This window comes from Colobus angolensis, unplaced genomic scaffold, assembly GCF_000951035.1.
Source record: "Colobus angolensis palliatus isolate OR3802 unplaced genomic scaffold, Cang.pa_1.0 Scaffold1, whole genome shotgun sequence".
NCBI lineage: Eukaryota > Metazoa > Chordata > Mammalia > Primates > Cercopithecidae > Colobus > Colobus angolensis.
The window spans coordinates 2,772,105-2,789,663 of NW_012110918.1; the positions used below are offsets into that span (position 1 = coordinate 2,772,105).

At 42.2% G+C, this 17,559-nt stretch overlaps 1 protein-coding gene across 1 annotated transcript in view; it reads right to left on the reverse strand.

Annotated features, from left to right (window-relative positions):
• HELZ (helicase with zinc finger) overlaps positions 1 to 17,559 on the reverse strand; it is a 172,135-nt gene that overhangs the window by 153,497 nt on the left and 1,079 nt on the right. Inside the window, exons 2-3 of the mRNA XM_011930768.1 lie at positions 16,484 to 16,539; positions 11,884 to 11,940 (exon numbers count right to left, since the gene is read on the reverse strand). The gene's annotated coding sequence lies outside the window, so the exon portion shown is untranslated. The remainder of the gene's footprint in view (positions 1 to 11,883; positions 11,941 to 16,483; positions 16,540 to 17,559) is intronic.

A 17,559-nucleotide genomic window follows, 5' to 3' on the forward strand; every position in this document is an offset into this window, starting at 1 on the left:
CTGAGCTTAGGAGTTCGAGACAAGCCAGGACAACATGGTGAAACCCCGCCTCTACCACAAATACAAAAAATTAGCTGGGAGCGGTGGCACACACCTGTAGTCCCAGCTACTTGGAAGCTGAGACACGAGAATCACTTGAACCCTGGAGGCAGAGGTTGCAGTGAGCAGAGTCAGCAGAGATCATGCCACTGAACTTCAGCCAGGATGACAGAGCGAGACTTTGTCTCAAAAAAAAATTTTTTTTATTGTGACAAAAGAAAGAAAAGTCAAATTGATACATCATTATTACTATTATTATTGTTATTATTATTATTATTAGAGACAGAGTTTCACTCTTGTTGTCCAGGCTGGAGTGCAATAGCATGATCTCGTGATCTCGGCTCACTGCAACCTCTACCTCCCGGGTTCGAGAGATTCTCCTGCCTCAGCCACCCGGGTAGCTGGGATTACAGGCATGCACCACCACACCTGGCTAATTTTGTATTTTTAGTAGAGATGGGGTTTCTCCATATTGGTCAGGTTGGTCTCAAACTCCCGACCTCAGGTAATCTGCCCGCCTCAGACTCCCAAAGTGCTGGGATTACAGGCATGAGCCACTGCACCCAGCTGATACATTATTAAAATAACCCAAGTGAAGAGCAAGGAAGCCTATCAGAATGTGCCCCTTTCCCCACTGAGCAGCAAGGCCCTGGTGAGCCAGTGTGGCTAAGGTGTATCATGCTTCCACATGGAGAAAAAGTATTACTTTAGAGATGGCACAGTAACTCCGAAATGCCCATAAAATAACGTCAAAGCTCATTAACAGATAACAGGCCACCGCCAATCTGGCTACAACCTAACTTGCCCATTACCCCAACACAGGTTCCAAGTACATAGTCAGGCCTCTGAGATAATGATAACATTGTTCCCTTTGTCCAGAACATCCTTTCCTTGCCTCTCTCTGGACCTAAATCTACCCAGATTTTAACAAATGCTTCAAGATCTACTTCTCTAAGATGCTCTCCTCCCAAAACTAAAATAGCATTACTTCCTATAGAATTAATTGGCCTCTGAATCATCTATTATCTTGAATTAAATGTATTGTGTAAAATGCCTTATCTGCCCAACACAACTATCTTATAAATTAGAGTCCATTTTACACCATTTTTATCCCCATGACAACCATTCAATTCACTGAAACCATTTCATAAATTATTAAATTTCCCAAAGATGACCTAAAATAGCCTAAATGCCAAGCATACCAAGAACTGTCCTATACCAAATTCAGTTCTCATTAGCATGTCAAGTCACAAAGAGGCATGTTGTATTACCTTTGTTCATCTGCATTTTTCCAAAACTGGAATCTATATGGTCCTATAGTATACACAGGCAAAATATTCTGCAAAGTAGTTTTACTCATTGTACTGTGCTTAATATTCAGTCAGACTTGCATTTTTCGCTAAAACATGAAATCACTGAGTATGCAAGAAGCATCAGAAGAGAGACTAAGCCTACAGAGAAGAAAACTAAAAACTAAGATCATCAACCATGGTCTATTTTGAATAATCACTTTCATAAAGAAGTAAATTCTCTTAAATTTCAGAATAAATGGAATTTAGTAGAGTATAAACTGTTTAAAATACATAAAATAAATATTCTGATGGGCCTTCTGCCATCTGTTTTAGTGACTGAGATAAACTGAATTTTCTAAAAATTACATCAACAGCTAAAATTGAGATTTTTTTTTTCTATCTATTACTTTGATTTTTCCTGATCCATTTTTCAGGATTTCCAGCAATTCTGGAACTTCAAGAATTCCAAATTATTTCTTGAAGAGTTTGAGCCTCTTCCCAAATCACTTAACATGCTTATTAATTTAAAAGATATGAAGAAACAAAAAAGCCACACTTAAGAAGCAAGCAAGGCAGGGCACAGTGGCTCATGCCTGTAATCCCAGTACTTTGGAAGGCTGAGGTGGGGCGGATCACGAGGTCAAGAGATGGAGACCATCCTGGCCAACGTGGTGAAACCCTGTCTCTACCAAAAACACAAAAATTAGCCGGGGTTGGTAGCACATTCCTATAATCCCAGCTACTTGGAAGGCTGAGGCAGGAGAATCGCTTGAACCTAGTAAGCAGAGGTTGCAGTGAGCTAAGATAGCGGCACTGCACTTCAGCCTGGCGGCAGAGTGTGACTCCATTTCAAAAAAAAAAAAAAAAACAAGCAAGCAAATTATACTAAAAGACTGACTTCTAGAAAAGGTTACTGCTTGCCAAGAAAATTATATTACTATAAAACATTGTCTATTCTTTTTATTTCTTGATTTTTCCCTTCCAGATTATCTGTGTAGACACAGAATCATATTACTACCACCACCCCTACTATCACAGTCCCTTAAAAGCCATCTTCAATTTACCAACAGATTATGTTCTAACGTTGTATTTTCAAATCAGACTTTAAAACTCAGAACAGAGTTTTCTATACAATGTTAACAATAAGGTTACTGGGAAGATTTGGAGTGACAAAAGCAAGTTATAAAATAATATATACGGTATAATCCCATTTTGTAAGTAAAAACAAACATTATAAAATAATTGTCATCTCATTTTTGTAAAACATGTTAAGTATTGAATATTTTGCATAAGAAAATCAGGAATGAGAAACAGTCTAATCATGAAGAAAATATCAGAGAATCCCAAACTGAGGACCATTCTATTAAATATCTAAATAGTACTCCTGAAAACTGTCATGAAAAACAAAGTCTGAGAAGCTATCACAGCCCAAAAAAGACTAAGAAGACAAAATCACTACATTCATTGCAGGATTCTGGATAGATTCTGGAAGAGAAAAAGGACATTAGTGGGAAAACTGGTGAAATCCAAATAAAGTCTAAAAATTAGTTAATAGAAATGTACCAACAATGGTTTCTTACATTTGACAAACATGCCATGGAAACTTAAGACATTAACAATGGGGGAAACTGGGTAAAGAGGTTATGAGAACTCTGACCTACACGTCTAACTTTTCTGTAAATCTAAAAGTATTCCAAAATTAAAAGCTTATTACAGGCTGGGTGCAGTGGCTCACCCCTGTGATCCCAGCACTTTAGGAGGCCGAGCCGGGTGGATCACTTGAGATCAGGAGTTCAAGACCAGCCTGGCCGACATGGTGAAACCCTGTCTCTACTAAAAATACAAAAATTAGCCAGGCGTGGTGGCAGGCGCCTGTAATCCCAGCTACTCAGGAGGCTGAGGCAGGAGAATTGCTTGAACTCGGAACTCAGGAAGGGGAGGTTGCAGTGAGCCGAGATTACAGTGTACTCCAGCCTGCGACAAAGAGCGAGACTCCATCTCAAAAAAAAAAAAAACTTTACTACAAAAATAAAAGTGGATATCTCCGGGCGATGCCATTACAGCTTTTTTATTCATCTGTATAATTTTTTTTTTCAAGATGGAGTCTCGCTCTGCCACCCAGGCTAGAGTACAGTGGCGCAATCTCAGCTCACTGCAACCTCCATCTCCCAGATTCAAGCGATTCTCCTGCCTCAGCCTCCCGAGTAGCTGGGATTACAGGCATGCACCACCATGCCAGGCTATGCCCGGCTAATTTTTGTATTTTTTGTAGAGACAGGGTTTCACCATGTTGGCCAGGTCGGTCTCGAACTCTTGACCTCGTGATCTGCCCGCCTTGGCCTCCCAAAATGTCAGGATTACAGGCGTGAGCCACTGTGCCTGGCATTGTATTTTATAATTTTTTAACAAGCAGCAAGTTTTCGTTGTCATGGAAAACGAAAAGATTTAGTCCCAGAAGACTTAATTTGCCCAAAGACACAAAATTGAGGCAGCATAGGAATTCTGGAATTAATCCTCTTTCTCTTTACTCTAGACCCCATGCAGAGACCTAAGAACATATCCTATTAAACTTTTTGACTCTCCATATTTGCTAATACACAAAATTTAAGGTCACCAAATTACTTTTGCTTCACCATTTGCTTCACTGTAATTGATGCAGAGGGAGGAAACAGATGAAACAGCACACAGAGCGGTTGAAGGTGGACAGTGGGTACACGGGCACTGATTACACTCTTCTTTCTACTTTTGTATGTCTGAAAATGTCCATAATAAAAAACTTTTAATTAAAAAATAACCAGCCTGGGCTGAGCATGGTGGCTCATGCCTGTAATCCCAGCACTTTGGGAGGCCAAGGTGGGTGGATCACTTGAGTTCAGGAGTTCGAGACCAGCCTAGTCAACTGAGTGAAACCCTGTCTCTACTAAAAACACAAAAATTAGCTGGGCACGGTGGCACATGACTGTAATCCCAGCTACTGGGGAAGCTGAGGCAGGAGAATTGCTTGAACCCAGGAGGCAGAGGTTGCAGTGAGTCGAGAACACACCATTGCACTCCAGCCTGGGCAAAGAAGCGAGACTCTGTCTCAAAAAACATAAAAAAAAAATAACCAGCCTGGCCAACACGGTGAAACCCCAAATCCACTAAAAATGCAAAAATTAGCTGGGTGTGGTAGCACACCCCTGTGATCCCAGCTACTTGGGAAGCTGAGGTGGAAGAATCACTTGAACCTGGGAGGCAGAGGCTGCAGTGAGCTGAGATTGCACCACTGCACTCCAGCCTGGGTGACAGAGCGAGACCCCATCTCAAAAAAAGAAAAAGAAAAAGAAAATAGGCTGGGCGCGGTGGCTCAAGCCTGTAATCCCAGCAGTTTGGGAGGCTGAGACGGGCAGATCACAAGGTCAGGAGATCGAGACCATCCTGGCTAACATGGTGAAACCCCGTCTCTACTAAAAAATCAAAAAACTAGCTGGGCGAGGTGGCGGCGTCTGTAATCCCAGCTACTCGGGAGGCTGAGGCAGGAGAATGGTATGAACCCGGGAGGCGGAGCTTGCAGTGAGCTGAGATTGCACCACTGCACTCCAGCCTGGGTGACAGAGCGAGACCCCATCTCAAAAAAAGAAAAAGAAAAAGAAAATAGGCTGGGCGCGGTGGCTCAAGCCTGTAATCCCAGCACTTTGGGAGGCTGAGACGGGCAGATCACAAGGTCAGGAGATCGAGACCATCCTGGCTAACACGGTGAAACCCCGTCTCTACTAAAAAATACAAAAAACTAGCCAGGCGAGGTGGCGGGCGCCTGTAGTCCCAGCTACTCGGGAGGCTGAGGCAGGAGAATGGCGTGAACCCGGGAGGCGGAGCTTGCAGTGAGCTGAGATCCGGCCACTGCACTCCAGCCTGGGCGACAGAGCGAGACTCCGTCTCAAAAAATATAAATAAATAAAAATAAAAATAAAATAAATAAATAAATAAAAAATAAATAAAGTCCTCACTCCCCAACATAACTATGCCACTTCCTACTCTATTGAGCACTGTTGCCTAGGTGAGGAGACACCACTGCTGAGAACCTTCGGCATTTCTCGGTGTGAAGCAGAGAGAAGTCATGGACTGGCAATCTTGAAGCTTCCATCTTGGTTCTGCTTTAACTAATTGTGAGACCTCACTGGTTCCTCTAACTTTTCAGGGCCCTAAACTTCCTTAGCTGTTGCCCCAATAAATCTCTGAAGTTCCTTCTAAGATTAAAATTCTGATTTCAACTTTCTACCAGGCTCCTTAAACTCAACACAATCAAAACCAAATTCATCTTCATTCTAAACTCCTAAGAGCCATTCTCCCTCCTGACTTCCCTATTCTTTTTTTTTTTCTTAATGTCCCATTCTTCCAGCCACCCAACCATAAAAACCACAGCCTCATCTCTGACTTGAGATGTAGAACTCAAGTTCTATATAAACCCCTGCCCCCGTCTCTACTAAAAATACAAAAATTAGACAGGCATGGTGGCAAGTGCCTATAATCCCAGCTACTCAGGAGGCTGAGGCACGAGAATAGCTTGAACTCAGGAGGCAGAGGTTGCAGTGAGCTGAGAACACACCACTGCACTCCAGCCTGGGCGAAGAAGCAAGACTCCATTTCAAAAAAAAAAAGAGACAGAGAGAGAGAGAGAACTTTGGGAGGCCAATGCAGGTGGATGGCTTGAGCTCAGGAGTTCATGACCAGCCTGGGCAATGTGGTAAGACTCCATCTCTACAAAAAATACAAGTTAGGTGGGCGTAGTAGCTCGTGCCTGTAATCTCAGCTACTAGGGAGGCTGAGGCGAGAAAATCGCTTGAACCCAGGAAGCAGAGGTTGCAGAGAGCCGAGATCGAGCCACTGTACTTAAAAACAAAAAAAGAAAGAAAGAAAGGGCCAGGCCCGGTGGCTCATGCCTGTAAATCCCAGGACTTTGGGAGACCTAGGCGGGTGGATCACGAGGTCAGGAGATCGAGACCATCCTGGCTAACACAGTGAAACCTCGTCTCTACTAAAAATACAAAAAATTAGCCGGGCGGGTGCCTGTAGTCCCAGCTAGGGAGGCTGAGGCAGGAGAATGGCATGAACCCGGGAGGCAGAGCTTGCAGTGAGCTGAGATTGCGCCACTGCACCCCAGACTGGGAGACAGCGAGGCTGCGCCTCAAAAAAAAGAAAGAAAGAAAACAAAAAAACAGAGATACAGAATTAACTGTTCCCACCCTACCCCATCTAATTAGTCACCACATCTCTCCATTTAACCTCCAAAATAACTCTTGAATCCTTTCCATGGCCACCAACTCAATTCAGGCTCCCATCGCCCTCCCTTAGACTACTACGAACCCAACTAAAGGCCCTGTCTCTCAATTCTCTTCCCTACAATCCATCATACTCATCCTTACTCTAACATTCAAGAAACACCAAGGCCAAGCATGGTGGCTCAGGTCTGTAATCCCAGCACTTTGGGAGGCCAAGTGCTTCAGGCCAGGAGTTCAAGATAGCCTGGGGAACACAGCATCCCCTAACTTTATAAAAAATAAAAATAAGAAAAAGTTAAACATTAAAAAAAAGAATTCCCCAAAACCCAGTCCTCATCTATTGGCAGTCTTACCTTCCATTATGTTCCTTTATGTATCCTAGGACCCAGGAAACTTGAATATGCAATTTCCTGACACCCACATTTCCGATATAACCCCCAGACTTCCCTCCAGAATGCCCTTTTCCCTTTGCTTCTCGGCTTCCTGGTGGTGTGATTTAAATGCCACCTCTTCAGTTGAAGCGTTCCCTGATATTCCCAAGGAGGTAGTATCGCTCCCTCCACTTAATCCCGAAGTACCTTGTATGGCCCCCTTCAACGGCTCCTATTAGTCCTTTCATTTGTGGGTGCCCCATTCTCTCTACAGATAATTAGTTCCTTGTCAACAGAACAATGTTTCCTTTATCTCTGGATCCCTCAGAACAGAGCTTCTCAAAGGGTGTGCCATGGCACCCTGGTATGCCCTGAATGAGTTAAAGATGGCCTAGACAGTTGTGGTCTTCTCAGCAATCCAAGCAGCCACAAAGAGACAATAGAAGGCCAGGCATGGAGGCTCATGCCTGTAATCCCAGCACTTTGGGAGGCCGAGGCGGGTGGATCATGAGGTCAGGAGTTCAAGACCAGCCTGAACAACACTGGTGAAACCCCGCCTCTCCTAAAAATACAAAAAATAGCAGTGCATGGTAGTGCGAGTCTGTAATCCCAGATACTCAGGAGGCTGAGGCAGCAGAATCACTTGAACCAGCGAGGCAGAGGTTGCAGTGAGTCAAGATCGTGTCACTGCACTCCAGCCTGGGCAAGAGAGTGAGACTCCATCTCAAACAAAAAAAAAAAAGAGAGAGACAACAGAAGCCAGAACCCACAAATGGTCAAGCCTCAAGCAGTGTCCTGCTTCAACCCAGCACATGCCATCACAAGAACTTGAGAACCACTCAGAGGTCACAGTGATACAAAGGGGCTCACAGCGGATGCCCAATAAATACTTGCTGAACTGAATCCTAGAATAATCCACCTGTTCCCCTTCAACCACTCTTCCCAAGATTATTTACCATTTCGACCATACTCTCTTATAAACAATTTTTACTGACCATGTTATACCAGCTTTACCAAAGCCTACAATAGTTAACTGCATAATACAGCAACAGATATCAACAAACAATTCACCATAAAGAGGTAAATTCAACATTATATAACAAATAAATGAAAGTGCCATTTTACACTACTAAATTCACAAAAACTTCTGAGGAAAAAATGGTTTTCTGTACTACTTATGGTAAAACAGGTGTATCCATATCTCTTAGGAGCACAAACTAGTATAACACCCTTGAAAACAGTAGGACAATATATGTGAAGAGCCATAAAAACATTGATACCCTTGAACATAATAATAGACTCCAAAATTTATCCTTAAGATATCATTAGAAAAAATGCGCCAGGCGCAGTGGCTCAAGCCTGTAATCCCAGCACTTTGGGAGGCCGAGACAGGTGGATCACGAGGTCAGGAGATCGAGACCATCCTGGCTAACATGGTGGAACCCCATCTCTACTAAAAAATACAAAAAACTAGCCGGGCAAGGTGGCGGGCGCCTGTAGTCCCAGCTACTCGGGAGGCTGAGGCAGGAGAATGGCCTAAACCCGGGAGGCGGAGCTTGGAGTGAGCTGAGATCCGGCCACTGCACTCCAGCCCGGGTGACAGAGCCAGACTCCGTCTCAAAAAAAAAAAAAAAGAAAAGAAAAAATGCAACAATATCTACAATGATGTAGATTAAAGTGTTAACTGAAAACCAGCCAGACAGCAGTATAAATACTTAACATAAAAAGACTTAGGTAAATTGTAGCATGATTGATAAAATTATTTTTGCAGCCTTTCAATATATAAAGTTAAATTATAAAATCTGTAAGATGTAAATGTTTCATGATATAGCAAGTTTTTAAAAATCAAACTATAATGTATCATAATTTAAAATGAATTTTAAAAATGTATATTTTGAAATGAAATGCCAAAAAGAAAATCAATTGTCTTAGGATAATAACCCAACATTTAACAATTTATTTAATATCAATTTATTCAACATTAAGTAAAAAAGTTCTACACTACTGAGGAAACAAGGGGTTCCAGGAAACAAGCTTGATAAAGTCTCAAAAGCACCACCCCTCCCTTCTACTGCTCACTTTGGCCTTGACTGGGTGTTTTCATAGTCTCCTTGGTCATGATGACCTACAACTAACCCAAACCCAAATTTTCAAGGACCAGCCAACTGCCTCAATTGGTCCTCTGACCATCCCTATGAACCAGTGGGAGACACATCATGCAAAAAGAGCAAACATCAAGAAACAAAGAACCTGGCCAGGCGCGGCGGTTCACGCCTGTAATCCCAGCACTTTGGGAGGCCAAGGCAGGTAGATCACCTGAGATCAGGAGTTCGAGACCAGTCTGACTAACATGGCAAAATCTCAGCTACTAGGGAGGCTGAAGCAAGAGAATCGCTTGAACCCAGGAGGCAGAGGTGGCAGTGAGCCAAGATCCCACCAGTACACTCCAGCCTGGGTGACAGAGTGAGACTCTGTCTTGAAAAAAAAATTTTTTTATTTATTAGTTTAACATTTATTTACTGCTTTAACAATTTACTTCTTTATTACTTGAACCAATCAGCAAGTACTCAGCCCAAGTTTCACTGTAAACCCTAAAAATATACCGTATTGGCACACTAAAATCTCTGGGATTCTCAAGGCCAACTTGCTGACTTAGCAGTGAACTGTATCAGTTAAAAGGCAGTGTGGACTCAGACAAATCAAAGAACTAGGGGCCAGGAGACCTGAGAACAATTAAAAGCAAAATGTAGATAGTTTTTTTTTTTTTTTTTTGAGATGGAGTCTTGCTCTGTCGCCCGGGCTGGAGTGCAGTGGCCGGATCTCAGCTCACTGCAAGCTCCGCCTCCCGGGTTCACGCCATTCTCCTGACTCAGCCTCCCGATTAGCTGGGACTACAGGCACCCGCCACCTCGCCCGGCTAGTTTTTTGTATTTTTTTAGTAGAGACGGGGTTTCACCGTGTTAGCCAGGATGGTCTCGATCTCCTGACCTTGTGATCCGCCCATCTCGGCCTCCCAAAGTGCTGGGACTACAGGCTTGAGCCACCGCGCCCGGCAGTTTTTTTTTTAACGACAAAAAACACAAAGCTAAAAAGTCCAGCTTAAACCAGATGAGTAAAAAAAAGTAGCTGGAGATACTCTTTTAAGTCTTACACAGCCAGAGTGCAAAAGGGAGGATGGAAAGTCATTTTATTAAGAGCTGAAGCTAGCCGGGCACAGTGGCTCACATATGTAATCCCAGCACTTTGAGAGGCCAAGGCGGGTGGATCACTTGAGGTCAGGAGTTCGAGACCAGCATGAACAACATGGTGAAACCCCATCTCTAGTAAAAATACAAAATTAGTCAGGCGTGGTGGCGCACACCTATAGTCTCAGCTACTTGGGAGGCTGAGGCAGGAGAATCGCTTGAACCCAAGAGGCAGAGGTTACAGTGAGCTGAGATTGCCCCACTGCACTCCAGCCTCGGCAACGAGAACGAGACTCCATCTCAGAAAAAAAAAAAAGAGCTGAAGCGTTCTGCAGATGAAGACATCTCACAAAAGACAAGTATTGAAAATTCATGGCCAGGTATGGTGGCTCACACCTGTAATCCCGGCACTTTGACAGGCTGAGGCAGGTGGATCATGAGGTCAGGAGTTCGAGACCGGCCTGGCCAAGATAGTGAAACCCCACCATTACTAAAAATACAAAAAAATTAGCCAGGTGTGTAGGTGGGCGCCTATAATTCCAGCTACTTGGGAGGCTAAGGTAAGGAGAATCTCTTGAACCTGGAAGGCAAGAGGTTGCAGTGAGCTGAGATTGTGCCACTGCACTCCAGCCTGGGTGCCAGTGCCAAGACTCCGTCTCTCAAAAAAAAAAAAGAAAAGAAAATTAATTAAAAAATAATTTTAGACCGGGTGCGGTGGGTCACGCCTGTGATCCTGGCACTTTGGGAGGCCAAGGTGGGTAGATCACCTGAGGTCAGGAGTTTGAGGCCAGTCTGGCCAAAATGGTGAAATCCTGTCTCTACCAAAAATACAAAAATTAGCTGGGCGTGGTGGTAAGCACCTGCAATCCCAGCTACATGGGAGGCTGAGGCAGGAGAATCACATGAACCCAGGAGGCGGAGGTTGCAGTGAACTGAGATCGTGCCATTACACTCCAGCCTAGGTGACAAGAGCGAAACTCCATCTCAAAAATAATAATAATAATTTTAACTCTGATGCTCAAAAGGAAAGCATTAAAAGCCTTCTAATTTATTTCTGTAGTATCACCATTTCCTAAGTATAATAATGAAAGATGAAGATACCTTAGCTGACCAAGAAGATTAAATACTGTGAAATAATAAATACTCAAGACTTAACTGTTTTTAATTAACAGGCATTGTAGTAAAAGGTAAATAATCTGAAAGACTAATAGTATCAATAGAGGTAGTACAACTAGGAAAAAAAGTTCAAGCTTTTGTTTCTATTGATATGTTTGTTCTCAGTATTTAGATCCTCAAAACTGCAGATATATATAATCATTCATGACACTACGTAAACATCAGATAACAGGAAAAACAATTCAATACTTAACCAAGTTCATTGGAGAACAAAGTAATCGCCACTGAAGAATGTTGACACAAAAACTGAAGGACCTCTCAAGTTCCAATAGCACACAGATAGGCTGAGCCCCTATGCAGTTACTCATCTGAACAGAAGTGGAAGATTAACCTACCCTCACTCTTTTCACACACACTAACCTGACAAGGCAGCAGGCAGTCTCTTGGGAGCTTGTTCATCATTCAGTCTGTTCCAGAAGTAACCGATTCCGTTAGGATCTGTGCCTTCAGGTTACCACCGTTTCACTATAGACCTGTATCACCTCACCCTTGTCCCACCTTATTCTTTCAGGCATTATAAAATTCTTGTTTTCTAAATAAACTTCTCCTAAACCTTACTCACCTGCAGTTCACTGCACTGGGTATCACCCAAATAGCCCATCAGAGCTCTTTATAATTTCTGAAAGACAAAGAAGAAAGTTTTTTTAATACATAGTAGAAAACACCATTCACCAAGGTATCAGTTCCAAAGCATTTGTATCCAATACTCCCCAGCATATGGTCTTTTGGTCCACACTAGTTCAATAAAATGTAGCATGACCAGCACTGGACCAAGAGTCTTGAGATAAGCCTCCAAAGATTAAAAACAAGCTTGGTTTAATGTTGCTACTACTGAGCTGTGTGACCTTGAGCAATTCATTTCATTTCTTCAGGCCTAATTTCCTTACCTGGAAAATAAATCACTCAGATTAGCTAGAGAAAGAAGAGCACAGGCCGGGCGCGGTGGCTCAAGCCTGTAATCCCAGCACTTTGGGAGGCCGAGGCAGGCGGATCACGAGGTCAGGAGATCGAGACCATCCTGGCTAACACGGTGAAACCCCGTCTCTACTAAAAAAATACAAAAAACTAGCCGGGCGAGGTGGCGGGTGCCTGTAGTCCCAGCTAATCGGGAGGCTGAGTCAGGAGAATGGCGTGAACCCGGGAGGCGGAGCTTGCAGTGAGCTGAGATCCGGCCACTGCACTCCAGCCTGGGCCACAGAGCAAGACTCCGTCTCAAAAAAAAAAAAAAAAAAGATCAACAAATCAAAACTTTACCAACCTGACTAAAGAATTAACTATTTTCGTGTTTCACAATTCAAATTACAGTTAACCTAAGCTGATGGTAGTTTATCATTATTACTTATCACAGAAAATAAGAACAGAATAGTCTTTGCACAACATCCAAACTCTGGTTCAATGACCATGCCTTTTCTGACTTCTCACTCTACTTCCACACTGCCAGAATATCTCAGGAATAGAGAGGTCTTCCAAAAGCTAAATGACACCCAGCTGTTTACCAGATTCAGCTCAGGGGAGCAGGACTAGAGACGGAGGAAGAACAGAGGCTTTTCCCTTTTTTTAACCTTTTTTACTTTACATACTTAAGTACTGCTCAAATTTGTTTACCATAAGCATACAGGAGTTTTGCACAAAAGTAAATAAGTTTTTAAAACTATATTAGTTAAACACATTGCCTACTGACAGGAAGCTCGCATTACAGGATATTTTCATCACAACAAAGATAATTTCTGCAGAAGGAAGCAAAAAGGCAAATTCAGATGTGCCAAGAACACCTAAAATATGGCACAGAAATGACAAAAATCACAAACATTCACACTTCAGAACAGTTCAGTCAACAAAGATGCCATGCATTCTTTGAAGAACCTGACAATGAATCAAGTTCTTTTTTGTTCAAGGCAAGAGGTATGTATACACTTTGCTTTACCAAACAACTTCCTGCTCTTACTTGGAGAAACTGACCCAGCACGATTCGCAAGAGTAAACAAGTCCGTGTGACTGTTGGTATTAAATGAAAAACTTTCCATTTCTTTTAAATAATTAAAAGTTGACCAAAGTAGTTATTACATGTATATATAAATAAAATTCTTCCTGTTATATCTACAGTGGTCTTTTAAAAAGAGGAGTATTAACTTCTAATAGATTCAAGATTACCCAAAACTATTATCCCAGCCACCTTCAAAGCAATAAACTATCATGCTATATGCTGCTGCTTCTAGCCAACGCTACAGAAGTAACCCTGACTGTACTCATCAACTGAAATGAATGGCAAGATGGTATGTATGGCATACTCTCCACTTGTATCACTTTTCTTCTGGAAAACATTTCAAAACATTACTTAGAAATCCAATTACATCTGCTTACATCTGCACGTACATTCACCTGTTTATGAAAATTAAACCTAAAAATTTGCTTATAATTTTTTTAAGTAGTTACTCCCCATCTCTTGGATAACTATTGTTGGTAAACTTGGCCCGAAATCTTCTATACATTTGAAACAACAGGCAAAGGTCCTTATTTCTTGTATGGGGCCTGTATTTGGATCTTAGGGTCTCTGACAGACAATTAAAGACTAATCTACATTCAATATTAATGCCAAGCCTACTGCTTAAACAGAAAACACATGCATCTGTCAGATGTGGGCTGCTTACTTGTAGGTCTCTCTGCACACTATTCCTAGCCTTTCATGAATATGCTGTAGATTTTTTAATTACAAGAGGCCCTTTGCAAGTAAAAATTACTTTTCCTGTTGTTTTGGCATCACTCCTCTTCCAGTGAAAACTGGACAGTCTATAAATATATACCAACTTTAAGACAATGCATTTTAATATCTATGGCATTAGAAAATAAAACTTCTTGTTAACAAATGCAATAATCAAGCTTACCAGCTAATAGAAAGGTACTTACTCCCAAAAACTACAGCCTTACCTAAAAATAGTGTCCTAGCTTCCCAGCCAAAAGGACAGACTAAAAAAGCTATGTCTTTATTCAGCTCAGAGACACAGACTTCTACCTCACCACAACCTTCAATACTATGGCATTTCCCATTTTAGAATACTCTGTGTAACAAGTTGTTCAGTGGCCAACCACTAACTTCGCTTTGAAATGAATACTAACACTTCACATAGTCTACATGTGTGAGAACTGTGGAAAATGTCTTGACACAATTCAGGTCAAACAACACTGGCCACACGAGATTACCTAATTCTAAATATTCCATTTCAGACTACAAACAAACATCTCCATAGGCAAAAAGCAGACCACTGGCTCCTTTCCACAAAGTTATCTGTAGGTTTCAAAAAGATAAGGCCAGGCATGGTGGCTCACGCCTGTAATCCCAGCACTTTGGGAAGCCAAGGCGGGTGGATCACCTGAGGTCAGGAGTTCAAAACCAGCCTGACCAACTCTTTAGTAGAGAGAGAAACCCTCTCTCTACTAAAAATACCACATTAGCCGGGTGTGGTGGCACATGCCTATAACCCCTACTCGGGAAGCTGAGGCAGGAGAATCGCTTGAACCTGGGAGGTAGAGGTTGCAGTGAGCTGAGATTGCACCATTGCACTCCAGCCTGGGCAACAAGAGTGAAACTATGTGTTTAAAAAAAAAAAAAAAAAAAGGCCGGGCGCAGTGGCTCAAGCCTGTAATCCCAGCACTTTGGGAGGCTGAGACGGGTGGATCACGAGGTCAAGAGATCGAGACCATCCTGGCTAACATGGTGAAACCCCGTCTCTACTAAAAAATACAAAAAACTAGCCGGACGAGGTGGCAGGCGCCTGTAGTCCCACCTACTCAAGTGGCTGAGGCAGGAGAATAGCATGAACCCGAAAGGCAGAGCTTGCAGTGAGCTGAGATCCGGCCACTGCACTCCAGTTTGGGCGACAGAGCGAGACTCTGTCTCAAAAAAAAAAAAAATCTATCTATATATAAAATCATAGATATATATAAAATGATAGATATATATAAAATATATATATATATAAACATATAAAGTTCAAATTGGGGGGTCTAAGGCAGGACTATGCCTCCATCTGCAAAATAAAAATAAATTTAAAAATCCATATTTGCTCTGCCAAAAACAAAAATTACATGAAATAAACATAAGCACTGCTGAGTTTCAAATACAAGAAAATGTGATATGTGCATTTACAAAAGATCTTGGTTTATGTCTACCTTCCTCTCCTTTTATTTTTTTAAGGCAAAATGTCAATTACATGCCTCAATCTAGAAAAAAAAAAGACAGCTTATTCTTCTTAAACAGATGTTGTGATAGACATGAAAAATTTGTGAAAGGATTTCACAATCCAGAGGCCCAGATGTGTGGAGAGAGAAAAAAAAAAAACCTACAGTAACCAACAGACCACAATTACTTATGTTTTTCTAAAAAAACAATTAGTAAAATATTTTAAGTTGAGAAAACTGCTTGTGAAAAATGTTAAAGCAGCAAACTTCTCTTCCTCTCTGTAGCACAGAAAACTATTCACTAACACTGTATCAATAATATTCTTTAAATCCAAAGCATTACAAATTAGATTAAATAAAGCAGTCTGAATTCACACACCATGTGTGGTCAGGACATAATGACAAACAGTCTTATCCCTAATAAGCTAAACAGATCTCAACACTATCATCTTTATTTCAAAATAATCATTAAAGAGAAAAGTACTACTCCATTTTTCAGAAAATAAAAGCAGGAGTGACTGACCTGCCTAATTCTTTCCAACGGAAAGGGTATACTTTACAAGAGTCCCACAAACCAGGTACACACAAAATCCATATACATAATCACCGGTACTAAACGTACAGTAGGTGATAGACACCAAAATACAAATAAAATTAAGACATCCAAGTAAAGTTACGCAAGAAAATTTGAATAGGCAAACTATAATTATCCCTGGTGAAGATACTGATCAAGAATAGCTGCAAGTAACATTTGGCTCTAAGTTAAGTACCACTATGTTTGAGTATGTTGGAGCAACTGAAAAGATTGGTACATTCAACATATTTTTCCTTTCTAAATCTAGCCCTGCCCATAGACCCATTTGACTGAGTGATATATTTGGAAAACAAAGATGGCCCCATCAAATTACTCAGTTTCAGCCCTACTCTTAGACGTTGATTAAAATGAAGAAGGAAAAAAAGGAAATTATTTTCAACTGCAGTCTCACCTTACACATCTCACCAGCACTGTAGTTCATTAGTGATCAATTACTTCATCCAATTCCTGAGGCAAATAGAAAAGATGTGTCTATACAACACCAGTAACAGAACATTGTCAGCAGCAAACATTTTATCAGCCTGAAGTGAAAGGGCAACCACATTTAAAATGGAAAAAGTTACAAAAAATGGTACAGTGCGCAGCTTTGCAATGAGTCTGTTTTTTGACCTTAAAACATTTCCTTTCAGTAAGATAAAAGAATAGATTATACAATGCTCTTAAAACTCAAAAACATAACAAAGTCATCTTTTTCAACACGGGCTGACCTTACTTTCAAAAACAGAAAAAAATGAAGGAGAGGAAATTTAGTTAATATGAGTTTGAGAGCAAAATTAAGAACAAACTAGGCAAAACAGACAACTCCTCCCTCCTTCCTCCGTTCCAGGAATCCACTGTCTCTGTGAAGTTACACTTCTTATTATATTAATGATTTGCCTGAAAAGTGTTAAGTTATGAGGCAGAAGGAATGACAATTTTTGAATTGCAAACAAAACCTGAGGATCCCGATTCAAGAACAATCAGAGGACCCTGGCTTCCAGCCCTGTCTGAAGAATTCTCAGCAAAGGCGAGGGTGCAGAAGGCTCCAATAATTTGGGGGAGAAGAATCAAAGTTCCCTAGGTAAGACTGCAGTCTGTGAGCCCTTGAAAAGGGTACTGGAGTACTCTCAACGAATCTCCAGGAAAAGAGAGCCTATCTTTATTTTTGTTGATGTGCTTGTGGGCCAAAGAGCATTTCCGAGGAGGGGGCGGGGAAAGGGGGGAAGAAAGTGAATCTCGGGCCGAGAGCCCTCCGCGGGTGAGGGAGGGGGCGCACCCCTGACCCACTTTTCCCGACGCCCCCGCTCCAGCCCCCGCCCCACCCGGTGTAAGTCCGAGCCCTGAGGGGGGGCATCGAGCGGGGCGTGGGAGGCCCGCACACTCCCCACCCCCAGCCGCGACCCGGAGGAGGAGAACGTGCCGGGAGGCTCGAGTCCCCCTCCCAGAGTGCCCCGGGCCGGAGAAACCTCCCGCTGGCTCCCGGGCCGG